Source organism: Mus caroli, unplaced genomic scaffold, assembly GCF_978045245.1.
Source record: "Mus caroli unplaced genomic scaffold, Mus_caroli_1 scaffold_10, whole genome shotgun sequence".
NCBI classification, from domain to species: domain Eukaryota; kingdom Metazoa; phylum Chordata; class Mammalia; order Rodentia; family Muridae; genus Mus; species Mus caroli.
In genome coordinates, this window is record NW_028227265.1 from 82,653,601 (window position 1) to 82,666,026 (window position 12,426).

General features: G+C 46.0%; 1 pseudogene; it reads right to left on the bottom strand.

The window, feature by feature from the left end:
- Positions 1-952: 952 nt before the first annotated feature.
- Positions 953-1,712, bottom strand: LOC147002454 (uncharacterized; annotated as a pseudogene).
- Positions 1,713-12,426: the final 10,714 nt, after the last annotated feature.

The following is a 12,426-nucleotide window of genomic DNA, read 5'->3' on the forward strand; positions in this document are numbered from 1 at the left end:
CAACAGAGGGGTATTCCAGGGCAACTGACAAGGCACTAAAATACCTTGTTGTAATAGTCTCTGAATATGTGGCCTAATTCCATCCCTAGCTTTGTGGCTCATTGGATATTGCCGCACCCCTATAGGGGTAGCAACCGTTTTCAGTCCAACAACCATGGGGGTTACTCTGACAGCCATCCCCATGCCCCAGGTCTCTGCCCATGCCCTAGGGAAGGCATTCAGCCAGTCTCTTAGGTCTGGCCCCTCCACTTGCTTCGTACATTCATGCAGGCAATACTCTTCCTCAAGTTGTAGGGCCAGGATCATGGAGGCAGGAGATTCCCAACTTACTCTCGGCCCTTTTTGAGTGAATCTGATCTGGGCCTTCAGTTTAGTCAAAAGGTCTCTCCCCAGAAGCGGTGTGGGACACTCAGGGATGACCAAGAAAGAGTGACTCACTTGTCCTTTGCCTAAGTGTACAGTACGTGCAGTGGTCCAAGGGTATTTTTTCTGGCCCGTGGCTCCAATTACTATGTTTTTTTTTTTTTTTTTTTTTTTTTTTGGTTGTTGTTGTTTTTGAATTTTCCCAATGGTTGTTTCAACACAGAGCGTTTTGCCCCGGTGTCTACTAGAAAGTCCATAGGGGTCCCCTCCACAATCAGGGTTACCCTAGGCTCAGAGAGGGGGGTCCGAGCCCCATCTCCCCTAATCATCATCCTCTAGAGCCAGGACTTTAGGGGCCTTCCCCTTCTTCTTAGGGCATTCTCGTGCCCAGTGTCCTTTCTCTTTGCAGTATGCACATTGGTCTTTTTCCAAAGTTTTCTGAATGGGTCTTCTTCTACCAGGTCTAGATTCCCTGTTGCCCAGGTACCCTGTCCATCTATTTTCAGATCTACCTCTTCCCTCATGCTCTCCTACTACTGTGGCCAGAATCCTGCTTAAGTTTCTCTCCTGCCTTCATTCTCTCCTGCCTTCAATCTCTCCTGTTTTCCCTTTCTTCTTCCTCGCACTTTTCCCTCTCTTTCTTTTCTTCCTCAGTCTCTCTCCAGTTAAACATTTTCTCTGCCTCTCTAACTAAATTCTGTAAAGCCATGGCATGTAACCCTTCTGATCTCTGTAACTTTCTTTTAATGTCTGATGCTGACTGGCCTATAAAAGCCATAGCTACTGTGGCTTGTTGACCCTCAGAGGTCGGGTCAAAGGGAGTGTAGCATCTGTAAGCCTCCATTAACCTCTCTAGGAAAACAGACGGGGGGCTCGGTTGGCCCCTGCATTACTTCTCTTACCTTTGACAAATTAGTGGGGCATCTTGCCGCTCCCTTGAGACCTGCCACCAGAGCCTGGCGGTAAACTGTCAACCTCTCCCTACCTTGAGCCGTGTTGTAGTCCCAGTTGGGTCTGTCGAGAGGGAACCCTGCATTTATCTCGTTGGGCAAATTGGTTTGGGCCCCATTAATCCCTGGGACATTCTTCCGGGCCTCTACGAGAATTCTTTCTTTCTCTTCTGTGGTGAAAAGAACCTGCAAAAGCTGTTGGCAATCATCTCAAGTGGGCTGATGAGAGAACATTAATGATTCTACCAGGCTGGTTAGTCCAGCCGGATTTTCTGAAAAAGTAGGATGGTTAGATTTCCAGTTATGGAGATCAGCTGATGAGAATGGCCAGTACTGAAGAGTCTGGAGAGAGTGAGGGTCCGCAGGTGGCTCCACTGCACACAAAGGAAAGGCAGACATGGTGTCAGGAACTTCATCTATGAAGGGACGCTATGCGCTGGCTTCAGTCCCAGCTGCCGGTCCTCCAACTGCTCCAGGGGTGGCCTCTAGATGTCTCGGAGGCACAGGGACTGGAGGGGGCAAGGGATAGGGAGGAGGAGGAGGTGCTGGCCATTTAGGAGGCCCCTCAATCTCGGGATAGATCTTGGGGGGAGCTGAGGGCCGAGGCGAAGGCTCCGTTTCAGGAGGAACCTTCAGTTTCACTTTTGGTCCGTGGAGAGCCAGGGCTTGGGAGCCTGGCTTCCGCTGTGGGATCCATGGTTTGACCCATGGGGGTGGATTCTGGACAAGGTCTTACCACAGAGTTATGCAGGGTTATTGGTCCAGGTAGGACCCAGGTTCATCCTGAAAGACAAGGGCTTTAACTTCAAAGATTACAGTCAAGTCAAAAGTCTCCTCTGGTGGCCAGCCCACGTCAAATGTTGGCCACTTGGGAGCACAAAATGTCTGCCAAGGTCCCTTCTTGATTTCCATTGAAAGGTTGTGGGCCTTCGACCTAACTTCAGTCCAGTGATCTAATGTCAAACTTAGGGGGTTTATCACAGTCTGTCCCATCGTCCAAGTCATGAAAAACACAACAGACACAAGAGATACACACAGAAAGACTGACAAATATACAAAACCAATCCAAGGATGCAGAAGGTCAGGCTGGTCCTCACCCCCATCCCAGTCAGACTCCTGGAGTCCTTCCCCTCGCTCCAAGGCGTCCCCCATAGTGGCAGTCGGTGATCCTAGCCTGTCTGTCAATCACACTCTGGGTCTTGTCCCGTCTCCCGTGAGACGTAGAGACTGCAAACAGAAACTTCCAAACTTTGCCAGCACACAGAAACAGTTTCAGACAAGAAATCTCACCTCCAAGGGGGTCTTCAGAGACAAGAGTGGTTGCGCTATCCCGATGAGACACAGATAAACAAACCAACACAACAAGCACACATTTGTTTCAGAAAACAGGAAACAGACACTAATAACAGAGACACCAGCCGGCATGCACACATTCCAGAGGGGATCCTCATACCTCCAAGTTGATTCTTGGGTGTGAGGGGTGGTTGCATTTCCCAGCCAATGCACCAAATGAAAGACCCACAACATGAGGACTCCCCCACGTTCTGACTCAGGAGAGGTGACAACCCCAAATCACTCATGAGAAACGGCCTTGATGAAAACTGCAAGAGGTTTATTTGGGAAAGACCAGTGCACTGGGGATGACTCGTATCCCACATGGGGTAGAGGAGTCGACCACGAGCTCAAGGGGTAAGGGGTTTATAAAGACACAAAAACCGCAAACACCTGGCATTGGGCTATAGAAAGGCAAAAACTGCAAACACCTGGCAAAACCCGCAAACATCCTGGAACAATGGAGCTATTTTGGACACAGGTCTAGGGGCTTAAATAAGTTTTTACTCTCTGTCAGGATCTTTTAATGGACATGTTATCATGAAGCACATGGATTTTATGGTGGCTCTATGTTCAGTCTTCTGAAGAACTTCCAAAATGTGCTTCACCTTTTTCCTGTAACTTTTGTGTATTTTGTATGGGGTTGGCTGTGTCTGCACATGTGAATGTGGGTATGTTAAATAAGGAAAGAGATTGAAGTCAGGTGTCTTCCCTCACTGCCTTTTTCCACTTCCACTTCTTGAGACAAGAGTTTCTCTCCTTTTTTTTTTTTTTTTGGTTTTTCAAGGCAGGGTTTCTCTGTTTAGCCCAGGCTGGCCTCGAACTCAGAAATCTGCCTGCTTCTGCCTCTCAAGTGCTGGGATTAAAGGCATGTGCCACCACTGCCCGTCGAGACAAGAATCTCTTAACTGGGCCTGAAGCGTATCAGTGTGAGCTAGGCTGGCCATCCCGGAAGCTTCTGGGAGCCTCCTGTCTTCACTCACCCAGCACTGGGATTGCAGATGCATGCTGCCGTGCCAGGCTTTTTCTGTGGGTGCTGGGGACCAGACCTCAGACCCTCCATTTACTGAATGGGCACTTTACCAACTCAGCCATCTTGCCCAAGTCCCTTTGAGGATTTTCTGTCCCGTTTCCTTTCTCTCAAAAGTGATGGTGTCATTAATTGGGCGAACATCTACTTTAAATTAAAACATAACTTTCTCCTGAGTATTCAACGACAAAGGTATTTTCTCAAATTAACATGTTAAAGGATAACTAAGTGAAATAGGAATCAGAAGATTTGAGCGATATTCTGAGTGCAGTCAACCAGTAGAAGTCATAAATATTACATAAAACCAAGAGTCATTTTCTCCAACCTGAACACTATTTTACACATTTTATGAGCTGATTATACTGAACCATTTTCAGTACGCTTGAAAGTGGACCCAGGTGGCGAGTTCAATTTGTTGGTTTTCATATAGCGTGTTTGTTTCCTGAAACAGCAGATTGATCAAAATTAGTCTTCTGAACCAGAGCTTGGCATTAAAGCCTTGAGCAACATGTGAATAAAAGGGGCATTTCCTTGTAGGAGTTCTTACCTTTTCTAACCCGAGCTCAAAGATTGAGAATAAAAACATCTTCCTTCCATGGGTGTTTTGTTTCCCTTTCTAAGAAGGTGCACAGTGTCCACACTTTGGTCTTCGTTCTTGAATTTCATGCGTTTAGCAAATTGTATCTTATATCTTGGGTATCCTAAGTTTCTGGGCTAATATCCACTTATCAGTGAGTACATATTGTGCGAGTTCCTTTGTGATTGGGTTACCTCACTCAGGATGATGCCCTCCAGGTCCATCCATTTGCCTAGGAATTTCATAAATTCATTTTTTAATAGCTGAGTAGTACTCCATTGTGTAAATGTACCACATTTTCTGTATCCATTCCTCTGTTGAGGGGCATCTGGGTTCTTTCCAGCTTCTGGCTATTATAAATAAGGCTGCTATGAACATAGTGGAGCATGTGTCCTTCTTACCGGTTGGGACATCTTCTGGATATATGCCCAGGAGAGGGATTGTGGGATCCTCCGGTAGTACTATGTCCAATTTTCTGAGGAACTGCCAGACTGATTTCCAGAGTGGTTGTACAAGCTTGCAATCCCACCAACAATGGAGGAGTGTTCCTCTTTCTCCACATCCTCGCCAGCATCTGCTGTCACCTGAATTTTTGATCTTAGCCATTCTGACTGGAGTGACACAAATTTGGAGCTGTGACGAAAGGATGGACCATCTAGTGATTGCCATATGCAGGGATCCATCCCATAATCAGCTTCCAAACGCTGACACCATTGCATACACTAGCAAGATTTTGCTGAAAGGACCCTGATATAGCTGTCTCTTGTGAGACTGTGCCGGGGCCTAGCAAACACAGAAGTGGATGATCACAGTCAGCTATTGGATGGATCACACGGCCCCCAATGGAGGAGCTAGAGAAATTACCCAAGGAGCTAAAGGGAACTGCAACCCTATAGGTGGAACAACAATATGAACTAACCAGTACCCCGGAGCTCTTGTCTCTAGCTGCATATGTATCAAAAGATGGCCTAGTCGGCCATCACTGCAAAGAGAGGCCCATTGGACTTGCAAACTTTATATGCCCCAGTACAGGGGAACCCCAGGGCCAAAAAGGGGGAGTGGGTGGGTAGGGGATTGGGGGGGTGGGTATGGGGGACTTTTGGGATAGCATTGAAAATGTAAACGAGGAAAATACCTAATAAAAAAATAAATTAAAAAAAAAATCTTCCTGTTTCTACCAGCTTCCACCAATCTCCTTATATTCATACATACATGGGTGGGCCCACCAGAGAGGCCATTTCTTTAAATATTTCTTTTTACAAACAAAGCTCTCTTAGTTAGGGTTTCTATTGCTGCAATGTCACACCAAGACCAAAAAGCAAGGTGGGAAGGGAAGGGTTTATTTGGCTTACAGTTCCACAAGTCAGGACAGGAACTCATGCAGGGCAGGAACCTGGAGGCCAGAGCTGATGCACAGGCCTCGGAGGGTGCTGCTTCCTGGCTTGCTTCCCGTGCCTCACTCAGCCTGCTGTCTTATAGAGCCCAGGGCCACCAGCCCAGGGCTGGCACCACTCACAATGGGCTGGGCCCTCCCCCATCAATCACTAGTTAAGAAAATGCCTTACAGCTGTATCTTATGGAGGCATTTCCTCAAGGGGGGCTCCTTCCTGTCTGAGGACTCTGGCTCGTGTCAAGTTGACACGCAAAGGCAGCCAGTACAAAGGCTATAAGGTAATTATTGGAAGTCTCGATGGAAGACAATTCATATTACTTAAGGAACACAGTGCACAGTCAGTGATTTGGTGATCGCCCGTCTGGGAAAGCAAGCACCACTGCTGCTCTGAGCTCTGCCCTTCCCTGGCCTCTCCACACTCAAGGCTCCTCTCTCTGGAGAGAGAGGCCCCTGGTTTGAGCCAGTGTTTTCTGGATTACCTCCATCTTAGCCACCCTTTTGTAAACAGCCTATTCGCTGAACACTGCTAGACTTACTCTAACTTAAGTATATCCTCCTGTTGGGTTCCTGTTTGAGCCAGAAAGCTTAAAACTACTGTACTAGAAGAAAAGATTCCCTAAAAAAACTAGGGTCACAGTCCAGTGGTACAGTGTTCACCTAGGAGATACAGGGTTGAACCCAACCCCCATTACTGGATAGAGGTGGGAGGGGTGGGGTTGGAGAAAAATGGCTGAGAGGTTAAGATTGTGCACTTTCTAAGTTTGTTTCCTAGCACCCAGTTGGGTGGCTCACAACTCTCTGCAACTTGTGGAATTCAGTGTCTTCTTCCACCCTCCAAGGGTACCTGTACTTATGTGCCAATATTTACACATAGTTGCATACACGTGTACATAATTAAAGTATTTTTTAAAATATCTATCAAAAGCACAGACTATATGAATTTTCTCTAATACATGAGTCAAACTCTGGGCACGGTAGTGCGTTCCTTTAATCCCAGTCCTCGGGAGGTGTGGTAGGCAGATCTCTGAATTCCAGGTTGGTGTACAAAGCAAGTTCAAGGGCTAAAAACTGAGGAACAGTCAGACATTAGGCATCTATGGCCAAGCCCAAGTTGGTTAACATTAGCTAAATAGTTATTGTTAGGTTTAGGTCTTCCCATGATTCCTTGCTTCCATCAATAAGAGATACCAACACACTCAGAACATCAGCTCCTTATGTTTTTCTAGCTGGGCTGCCTTGTCTGGCCTCAGTGGGAGAAGAAGCACCTAGCCTCAAAGAAACTTGAAGTACCAGGGTTGGGGGGTGCCAAGGGGGCCCCCACCCGCTCTGAGGAGAAGGGGAGGGCTGGAGGAGGGAAGGGTTGTAGGAGGGAGCGACCGGGAGCGGGGAACAAAAAAGAAAGATCAGTTTCACTGCATACTTTTTTTCTTTTCTTTTTTTTTAAAGATTTATTTATTTATTATATGCAAGTACACTGTAGCTGTCTTCAGACACTCCAGAAGAGGGCGCCAGATCTTGTTATGGATGGTTGTGAGCCACCATGTGGTTGCTGGGATTTGAACTCTGGACCTTCGGAAGAACAGTCGGGTGCCCTTACCCACTGAGCCATCTCACCAGCCCCATTGCATGCATTTCTAAGACTGGCCCTTTCTGCTTTGCTTAGAAAGATATTCTTGGGACAACTTTTTATTTCCTCTTGCTTTCACTTTCCATGTATATCCAATTAATTTTGTCAGTCTCTTCCTTTTCTTTCTCTCTTGTTCTCCTCCCTCCCTCCTTCACTCCCTCCCTCCCTTCCTTCCATGCTTTCTTCTCTTTTTTTAGACAGTGTCTCACCATGCATCCCCGCCTGGCCTGGAACTCACAAAGGTCTTCCGGCCTCTGCATCTGAGTGCTGGGCTGAAGGTCCACTCTCCCGGTAACCCTTCTCTCATTGCCTCTGTACAGAACAGGCCCAGAGCACCTGGTGGCTCACACAGACCAACTGACACGCAGGACAGGCCCAGAGCACCTGGTGGCTCACACAGACCAACTGACACGTCTGCTCTCTTACCTTGTCCACCCTGTTCTGTTGTCTGAATTATCTCTGGTTTTTTTTTTTTTAAATTAATTACATTAATTTTCTTAGAAGCTTTAGCAGTCCACTGTTTATTCTGTATGTTTAGTATTAACTGTCAGGTCCAGAGGAAACTCCAGGTCCCCAGACTTCTAAAGGCAGTCTATGTATGTAGACATAAGCTCAACCTCTACTACAGGAGGATTTCTGGCAGTTAGATAAAACCAAGCCTTCCTCAGGAACTTGTGGATCTGCTTCCCATCTGCCAAAAGGAGTCATTTTCCTTACCTCTGGCACAGGGGACAGTGTTGCCTGCTAGCCTACATAGTGCATGCTGTCCCCAGGCTCCCCCAGTGTGACAAGTACCTGTGACCTATTTCACAGTCCTGCTAGTATGCTAGCCCTTCCCACGCTCCCTCCCTGCCGGCAGCTACTCGTTCTCCTTATAACCCAGCTATTGTCACTATGATCTGTTCTCGCTATTTTTACTATGCTTGCACCACTCTCTGTCCCCGGATATTCTCCCTTCTCCCAGAGATAGCCTTGGCCATGTCCAGTCTGCTGGCCAAGTTCAGCCTGCTTACTCTCTCTGCTCTGGACTCTTGCAGATGTCTCTGGCTGTTCTGTCTGTCGTATCTACAGTGTGAGGAGAACCTTCTCCTTTAACTGTGCTGTGGAGTCATCGCATGGCAGTTACTTCACTGCGCCTTCCTCATCAGTGCCAAACCCTCACAGACACTGACTGTGAAACTACCCTAAGAAGACAGAATGAAAGAATTTGACTTTCTGAGAATGTCTCCTAAGAACTTTGTATTATAAACATGCTTCTATGTATAGAATGCTCTTCGATGTTTTTTGGGGGGGGGGTGGGAGAGGAGGGTTCACTGGGTGTAGTTCTCTGTGTAGCCCTGGCTATCCTGATCTCTGTAGACCAGGCTGGACTTGAACTCAGAAATCCACCTGCCTCTACCTCTCAAGTGCTGGGATCAAAGGAATATGCCACCACTGCTCAGCTCTCTCTCTCTGTTTCTCTCTTCCCTCTATTTCCATATATATGGAATATATATGATATATATTACACATAATTAATGCATAATATTTTATGCAATTATATAATATATAACTGATATGTATGTAACATTATGTACTATCTACAATATGTGCTATATACTATAAGCTGTATATGTATAATATAAAATATAAATACATATTTATATATTATATATATCCTTTTTTTCTTTCTATTTTTAAAAAAGATTTATTTATTGTACATATATGAGTACTGTACCTGCCTTCAGAAACACAAGAAGAGGGCATTGGATCCCATTACAGATGGTTGTGAGTCACCATGTGGTTGCTGGGAATTGAACTCAGGACCCCCGCAAGAGCAGTCAGTCCTTTTTTTTTTTAAGATTTATTTATTTATTATATGTAAGTACACTGTAGCTGTCTTCAGACACTCCAGAAGAGGGAGTCAGGTCTCATTATGGATGGTTGTGAGCCACCATGTGGTTACTGGGATTTAACTCTGGACCTTCGGAAGAGCAGTCGGGTGCTCTTACCCACTGAGCCTTCTCACCAGCCCGCAGTCAGTCCTTTTAAAGATTATTTTATTTTATATGTATAAGTGTTTCCCAGCATGTATTTATATGTACCACTGTACCACACCCATGTCAGGTGTCCAAGGAGGTCAGAAGAGGGAGTCAGGTCCCCTAGAACTGGAATTAGAGTTGGTTGTGAACCATCACGTGGGTGCTGGGAACTGAGCCCAGGTTGTCAGCAGGAGCAGCAAGTGCTCTTAACTGGTGAGTCAGCTCTCCAACCCTGGAGGTGCTTCCCATATGACACCCTTGCTGTGCACGTCCAGAGACTTTACCTTCTCAGGAAGAATGGTTGATTTGACATGGGTGTGTGTGTGTGTGTGTGTGTGTGTAGAAGAGCTCTGGCTCAGTCAGGTCACAAGGGGATGTGGACACATGTGATTATCATTTCAATCCCCTTCTCACTGGTCAGTTTCCTTCCCTGTTCCTATTGGGTAGAGAGGGCGTATATTCCTCTCAAAGAAGACCCCAGAAGCTCATGATAAAATCTCTGGGTGAGTGTGGAAAGATTAAACTCACCTCCAAAAAGCCAGGATGCCAGGCACAAGCAACAGAAATCGCCAGGCTGTGTGTATGAAAGGCACCAGTGGTCTCCTGCATGGGGCCAGATGTCTTTCCCGTTCCACTTCTCAGACCGCCCCTCCCCCCTGTCCCCGCTCCCGTTCTGCTGACTACCCCTCACTGGTGCATGTCTTTCTTATGTGAACAGCAAGACTCTGTATTCGTATTTATTACACTGATTACCTATTTATTTCCTCTCCTCAATCCTGGAAGATCTTCCGGCTCTCAGTTAAAGGCATAGTAGAAAATGGATGTTCCTAGCCAGATCGACCCTCGCTCAAATCTAGGCTTTCCTACTTATAGGCTGTGTGTTTCTTAGCTATTTTGAGCTTTGTATTTTGATCTATGAAAAAAAAAAAGAGAGAGAGATCCATATTTCCTTTTTGGGCTATTAGAAGAAAACTATGTAATTCTAACCCAGCTGGCACATACACCTAATGTAGATTCCCTTACTTTCTATTAAACTTAAACTATAATTATGTTTAATAAACCCTCATACTGGGCTAGAAGCTTGTGTGCTCTTACAATTCTCTGTTGAACTCAAACTTATCGATTTGTGCTTTGCTCCCCCTCCTCTTGCCTCCTGGTGTTCTGTATAAACCTTGGCTTTGTATTGAAGCTACAATTTTTTTCTAAGTTTTTTCTAAGGCTCAGGTAGCTCTTGGTATTGACAGAAAGCTTCATTTCTTGGCCCCATCTTGTAATTATGAAGCCACTTATCTACACGGCTGGGTGCTCTCTGAAGCACTCTCTCCCTGAGCTCAATGCTCCTGTTAGGGGCTTACGTGGGCTCTTGAATGTGTGTCAGAGAGAGGGATTCCCCTTCAGCTCCCCAGGACCACAGATGTCTCCCAGGGAGAGCTCACTTCTCTCTCTGCCTGTCTGGTATAGGGCTGCATACCGCCCACCTCTGGCTACGCCCCACACCCCCACCTCAGACTGCATTCCGTTATGTTATGTCCACTTCCTTTTCCACTCTCCTCTCCTAGACAAGAATCCTTTCCTTTCTTCCTTTATCTGAAATCCTACACTTCCTTTATTCACAGCTGCGGGCTTTGGTCCATAAGACTTTCCAAGATGAAACAAATCACAATTGATATTTGCTTTGCCTTGAAAATATTTGGGGACTCGCAGGTAAATAGGTCACATTTTTGCAGCTTCTATGGGTTATAAGCCTGCAGGATAAGAGAACCGCCTCCCCAGCTGAACGTTTCCGCCTATTTCTAAGCTTACCTCTGCCCAAGGGAAACAGCAGAACCTTCGCCACATGCTGAAGTAAGTTACTGTTGGAACTAGGCTGTGGGACTGGCTGTTACTAAAACTTCCCCAGACACCACCTTAGTGTCATCACCTCTTAGTCTGTGAAAAATACCTGTGCTTAATTGAGAAGTGCGCCATGTAGGGTTAATTTTGCTTTAACTTTTGTACATTGGGGGTTTTTAAATGTTCTAATCATCATATTTTTTTCCCTTCCTGAATGCAGGTCCCCATGTAACTCTCTATCCACCCAACTTCCTGTTCTTTCTCTTTCTTAAAAACAAACAACTGGCCAGGCATGATATTGAACACATTTTTTTTTTTTTTGTTTTTTGTTTTTTGTTTTTTGAGACAGGGTATCTCTGTATAGCCTTGGCTGTCCTGGAACTCACTCTGTAGACCAGGCTGGCCTCGAACTCAGAAATCCACCTGCCTCTGCCTCCCAATTGCTGGGATCAAAGGCATGCACCACCACACCCGGCTGATATTGAACACATTTAATCCAAGCACTCTGGAGGCAAAGACAGGCAGGCGGGCAGATCTCTGTCCGTTTGAGGCCAGCCTGGTCTACAAAGTGAATCCAGGATAGCCAGGGCTACACAGAGAAACCCTTTTTGTGGGGCCAGGGAGCCTGGGGGCAGGTGGCACGTGTGTGTGTGTGTGTGTGTGTGTGTGTGTGTGTGTGTGTAGGAGCCAGTTCAGCAGTGAAGAGCACTGGCCATTCTTCCAGAGGTTAGGGCCTTGGTTCCCAGCCTCCACATGGTGACTTACAACCATCATACAACTCCAACAGAGAATCTGCTACTTTCTTTTGGCCTCTGAAGGCACTGCATGCTCTTAATGCACATACCTGTAGACAGGTGAACACTCATTCACATAAAATAAATACGTATTTAAAAAAAAAAGACCCCAGAAGTTGAAGCCACAAAAAAGAATGATTAAAATCAAAATGTGGATAGTTTAATACGAATCATGTCATGAAAGTGGGAAATAGCTGTGCATTTCCATTTCCAGATGTCATACATGGAGTATGACTTGTCCTGTCTCTTGGGACCAATCATCATCGTGGACAAGATAAGAGCAAGAACTTCAATTGGTGAGCACTCTTGAATTAAGCTCACTATTGCTCTACATACTTAAAGGTACATATGTAATTCTAAGTGTAAACAAGTTGAAGGATTGATTGGTTAATAGAAATGTAGAGCGCTGGATCACAGATTGCAGCCTTCTCCATGCTGCTATAGATGAGTATGCAGAGAGTTTGTCAATGAGGGACTGAAAGAAAACAAAATTGCTGTGGAGTGGA